The following is a 6,000-nucleotide window of genomic DNA, read 5'->3' as shown; positions in this document are numbered from 1 at the left end:
TGGTTCCAAATAGGAAAAGGAGTACATCAAGGCTGTGTATTGTCACCCTGTTTATTTAACTTATATGCAGAGTACATCATGAGAAATGCTGGGCTGGAAGAAGCACAAGCTGGGAGAAGAATCAAGATTGCCGGGAGAAATATCAATAACCTGAGATATGCAGATGACACCACCCTTATGGCAGAAAGTGAAGAGGAACTCAAAAGTCTCTTGATGAAAGTGAAAGAGTAGAGTGAAAAAGTTGGCTTAAAGCTCAACATTCAAAAAACAAAGATCATGGCATCTGGTTCCATCACTTCATGGGAAATAGATGGAGAAACAGTGGAAACAGTGTCAAGCTTTTTTTGGGCTCCAAAATCACTGCAGATGGTGATTGCAGCCATGAAATTAAAAGACGCTTACTCCTTGGAAGGAAAGTTATGACCAACCTAGATAGCATATTCAAAAGCAGAGACATTACTTTGCCAACAAAGGTCCATCTAGTCAAGGCTATGGTTTTTCCAGTGGTCATGTATGGATGTGAGAGTTGGACTGTAAAGAACTCTGAGTGCTGAAGAATTGATGCTTTTGAACTGTGGTGTTGGAGAAGACTCTTGAGAGTCCCTTGGACTGCAAGGAGATCCAACCAGTCCATCCTAAAGAAAATCAGTCCTGAATATTCATAGGAAGGACTGATATTGAAGTTGAAGCTCCAGTACTTTGGCCACCTGATGCGAAGAGCTGACTCCTTGGAGACCCTGATGCTGAGAAAGATTGAAGGCAGGAGGAGAAGGGGATGACAGAGGATGAGATGGTTGGATGGCATCACTAACTCAATGAACATGAGTTTGAGTAAACTCTGGGAGCTGGTGATGGTCAGAGAAGCCTGGCTTGCTGCAGTCTATGGGGTCACAAAGAGTCGGACATGACTGAACGAGTGAACTGAACTGAACTGATGAGATAGTTCACTATATGAAAGTAATAGTAATCTGGCCTCAGGGGATGGGCTGAGGGAAGAAGCCATGCTGACTTGAGTATTTCAGAGGCTTCCTCCAGATCACTGTTGTCAGACCTTGCTCCAATTTCTTTCTATCCTGGGATGTCTGCTTGGATTGCAAATTCCTGCAGGGCAGAATCTGAATCAAGAATTCCTGCTTGGGTCAGGTGGCTCTCCCCTGGGCCAATCCCCGTGGCTAGGGGATTAAAGTATTTGATAAACCAGGTCTGAGTCCTTTGACTCCTCTGTGCCTAAGAGTAGTGTGTTGAGGCTGGTAGAGAGAATCCCATGGATGGGGAAGAAACATTTCCTGAGGAAAGGGAGGTGCTGTTACTAGAAGAAGGTGGGAAGTTACATCTGGGAGATAAAAACAACAAATGGCCTTTATGTCAGGCAAGCTGGGGTTTCAAGATTACGAGAAGTAATCATGTTCTAAATGGCATGAGGAGGAAAACTGCTTCTTAGCCCACGTGGACTCCATACACTGCCCTGCTGGCACAGGCACATGCCTGACTGCACTCTCTGGTCCTTGCCTACTGCCTTTTCTCTTCATGGTGCTGTGCTCAGTGGGGAATGTGTTTTAATAATGCATTGTTCTTGTTTCTTTTTATTTGTCTCCCCTCCTCTTCCCTTTGTATGATCACTTTCTCGGTTCTAGCCATCTTCCTTGGATTTGCCCATCAAAACTAATCCTTCTAGAGTCTCTTGCTTATAGGATTTGCTCTTACCAGCTATTAGGTGAGAAGCGACCAGACAAGCTAATTCCACTAGGGCTTGAATATCTCAGATCCTAATAAATGGCTGTCGTCACAATGTAATGTTCTTTCACTGAGATTTCAGTGGAGAAATTTCAGGCTCTAAGGGAAGGTGAAAGCCTGCTGGTAGAAGCATCCTGGGGTCTTGGCTCCTCTTACTTAGATCATGGTTGCTGCTGCTACTGCTGCTAAGTCGCTTCAGTCGTGTCCGACTCTGTGCGACCCCATAGACGGAAGCCCACCAGGCTTCCCCGTCCCTGGGATTCTCCAGGCAAGAACACTGGAGTGGGTTGCCATTTCCTTCTCCAGTGCATGAAAGTGAAAAGTGAAAGTGAAGTCGCTCAGTCGTGTCCGACTCTTAGCGACCCCATGGACTGCAGCCAACCAGGCTCCTCTATCCATGGGATTTTCTAGGCAAAAGTACTGGAGTGGGGTGCCATTGCCTTCTCCATAGATCATGGTAGTGTTGGCCTGATCAGATCCAGGTGTGACCGCATGTCCCTCTAGCACCTAATGCTGAATCCTGGGTCCTTAGACCCCACCTCACAGCCGGGAAAGAAATAATGCTTTGCATTAAATTATAACCAGCATTAGACACACAAAGTCTGTCTGCACTGGCTCACTTGACCAAATGTATTCCAGGTTGATATTCGAAAACATTATCAACTGGTCTGGTCAGGGTACCAGCCAATCATATCAAGGATGCTGAGACAGGGGATCCTCACGCTGTAATAAGCCTGTGTCTTGAAGCCTTTGAAGGTCCTGTGATGATTAGTGATGCACAGGGCTGCAAGTGATTGGTTGGGGAATGAAAGGTGGGACAGGTGTGGATATTGAGGGAGGTCCCAAGTAGAAGGAAAGAGAAGCTCCAGTATTCCTTACATGATGACTAGAGGGGTAAAGAGGAAGGGGCAGGGCCTGGGGAATCACAATATCAGTCTTCTTCTTTTTGACTTTCCTGCATCTATGTAAAATCTGCTTGGCTTTCTAGGTCATTCTTACAGATGAAAAGGTGTAGTCCACGAGGGTGGGCAAGATGAACTCTGTGCCATTGCCTTGGTTAAGGGTGAGAGTGTGATAGGAATGATGGTCAATACCGGTTGACACAATGTATGTAAGCTTTGTGCACTTAAAGGAAACAGATTCTCCTCCACAGGGGCTTCCTTTTTTCCCTGACCACTTTCTGTATACATGTCTACACTGTCAATATCAGGGCCCAACAAAACATGGCCCCTTGGTAAGAGCATCATGTCTTTGGACCCTAGCAGTTTTTCTGGAAAGGGTGGTAGTCAGGGAATCCAGGAGGAATCCAAATGAGTTTCCAAGGTCAAGTCCAGGTGAGCCAGGGAGGGAACGTGTCAGAAAAAGGGCAGAGTCACATCTCCAGGAAGCCGTTCTTAGTTACTCCAGTTTCCAAGGATCTCTGAGTTTTCTGAACTTGCAGTCACTTTTATGTAGGAGGGCACATTAGAATCATCCGTGGAGTCACCAAAGATTCAATGGGTCCAGGATGGGATGGGAGCAATTGCATTTTTTCAAAGGCTCTTAATGCATAATTCTGAAAAATGCCCTTGGTCAAGACGTTTTGCAGAGCATTTATAAGAGGTGCCGGGGAATAGAATTTGCAAAAGGGAGCCTATGGAGAAAACTTAGCATTTAGTGGTATAGTCTTCAGTCTGCCACAGTCCCCCACCATTCCCTGATGCCTTATATCCTGGTGGTCCATTCTTCCGTGTCTGTGACTGATGGGCCCTGGCACATCTGGGTGATGGCATCCCTCACATGGACACACTAGGAGGCACCCTTTATTCCAGTGGTGCTGCCCTAGCTCTGAGTGCTTCTGAGGATGCTTTTCAGGTTCTAACTTCAGAACAGCTTCATACCACACACAAGAAAATCAGTCTCCTCATTCTGTAGCTGTATAATAATTTTTTTTTTTTTAAATGACACCTTTGATGTGCACAGAGTAGTCTGGAAAGGTGTAAAATTTTGCCTGAAATGAACATTTACAGTCTTTGAACTCATAGGTTTGAGATAAAGACTCAAGAATTAGCTAGCAGCATAATAGAGAAAAGGTTTTCTACCCATTCATTCTTTCAAAGGGAGGAACGGATTCTCTGAAAGTGAGTTCCAACCAACTCAGTGCTGTCTGAGTTGCCATGGAGGCTTTGGGTATTGTCTAGCCCAGCACTGCCCAACAGAAATACAATGTGAGTCACAAATGCAAGTCTTATATATAATTTAAATTTTTCTAGTGGCCACACTAAACATTTTTTAAAGGTAAAATTAACTTAATGATATACTAATATTTCATTTAACTCAGTGTGTTCAAAGTGTTCTCATCTCGACTTTCAGTCAAAAAATTATCAAGAAATTTTACATGTTATTTTTGGTCCTTCATGCTTGAATCCAGTGTGTATCCTTAAAGCCCACATCTATTTAGGCTGGCTTTCCTGATGGCTCAGGCAAAGAATCTGCCTGCAATGCAGAAGACCTGGGTTCAATCCCTGGGTTGGGAAGATCCCCTGGAGAAGGGAATGGCAACCCATTCCTGTATTCTTGCCTGGAGAATTCCATGGACAGAGGCTGTACAGTCCATGGGGTTGCAAAGAGCAGGACATGGCTGAGCGACTAACACTTTCACTATTTCAAGTGCTGTGTGTGGCTAGTTGCTTTCACAGATCTAGCCTCTTGAGAAGCCAGCCTGGGGTCTCATAGTGTAGAAAGGCCTCATTAGATTGGCTTTTCCTGGGACTGGCCCACGTGTGCTCTTGTTGCCCTAGGATGCATTTGCTCTTGGGCCAGTAACTCGTGTCTTGGCTTTTATTGTTTCCTTGGTCTGATGGACTTAACTTCAGCCAGATTTCCTGGTATTGTGCCCGTGCTTTCCTCTGAGCTTGATTTCTTCCCCTTCAAGTCCTTGCATGCCTCTGTGCTATAATTCAAAGCTACTATGGACTAGGATCCCATGGACCCAACCCAAACAGGAAACTGGCTTTTTCATTGTTTGTTTGGAACCACAAAGTAGAAAATGTCAAGACACTAGTTTTCAATACTTCAGAACTGAACTTAAACTCTACAATTTCCAAACAGGACTTCCAACATGGAATGATTTAGAGGAGTCAACTGTTAGATTAAGAGGGCTGATTAGAACATGAATGGACCCTAAACTTTCCTTGCTTTGATAATTATCACTGGCTGCCTCACCGTTTGTTTAGAATCCAATTAGTCAGAGGCTATAAAACCTTGTATGAGGCTGGGGTATCTAAGGTATTCTGGAATATTTCAGTAAGTATTCAATAAAGAATCACTGTGTTGAAAGGTTTTAGTTGAGGTCTTTGTCCCAAATCTTTGTGAATCCCACAGTAGATAGTCTTGTCTGTCATCATGGATTCTGTCCAGTGTGCCCTGGGCACATAGGCGCTGTGTGTATGGTGGTGCCATATACCAACCAGGGCAGGAATGTTGGCACCTCTCCAATAGCCATTCCTCTTGCTTTTGCTGCAGTATGGCGGAGCGCACCACCTCTGCAGTAAGAGAGGCTGACAAGTGTCCTGCATATAAAAGAGGCATGCCAGATGGTCACTTTCCCAGACTCTTTTGTAACCAGGACTGGCCATATGACCCAGTTCTGCCAGAAGGACTCAAGTGAAAGTATTTTTGGAGAGCTCCCGGGAAAGATTTTTCTCCCTGATAAGAGAGAAACATGAAAGACTGACTCTCTTGCAGCTCTGGTTGCCTTCTTCTTCCTGAAAAGGTTGTGATGTTTGCAAATAAGGCAGCTAGTTTGGAACCATGAGGTAAAAAACCTGGGGATGCAAGTGAAGCTGTCTGAGGATGCTGAGACTGATGATGGAAAGAGATCACATCTTTGATGACATCATTGAGCAACTGCGTGGAACTTGGAACGGAACTTCCTACTTTTAGAATTGTTTTATCATATGGAACTCTCTGAAGCTACAAGCCTTCTAATGGTCTGGCGGGTTGTCAATGCAGGTTTAAGAAGGATATTTAACTCTAAAGATTAAAGCCTTTTGGAAGAAAGGTGTTAGATAAAGGGGAGGCTGACAACATTCACATGTGTAAAACCTCATTCTGTATTAATACTTGTGCTTAGTGCTCAGTCGTGTCTGACTCTTTGTGACCCCAGGGACTGTAACCCACCAGGCTCCTCTGTCCAAGGGGATTCTCCAGGCAAGAATACAGGAGTGGACTGCCATTTCCTTCTCCAGAGAATATTAATACTTAGCAACCTCAAAAATATTCTTG

This window comes from Bubalus kerabau, chromosome 21 (assembly GCF_029407905.1).
Source record: "Bubalus kerabau isolate K-KA32 ecotype Philippines breed swamp buffalo chromosome 21, PCC_UOA_SB_1v2, whole genome shotgun sequence".
Classification (NCBI taxonomy): domain Eukaryota; kingdom Metazoa; phylum Chordata; class Mammalia; order Artiodactyla; family Bovidae; genus Bubalus; species Bubalus kerabau.
Note: the sequence above shows the minus strand (reverse complement) of the source record.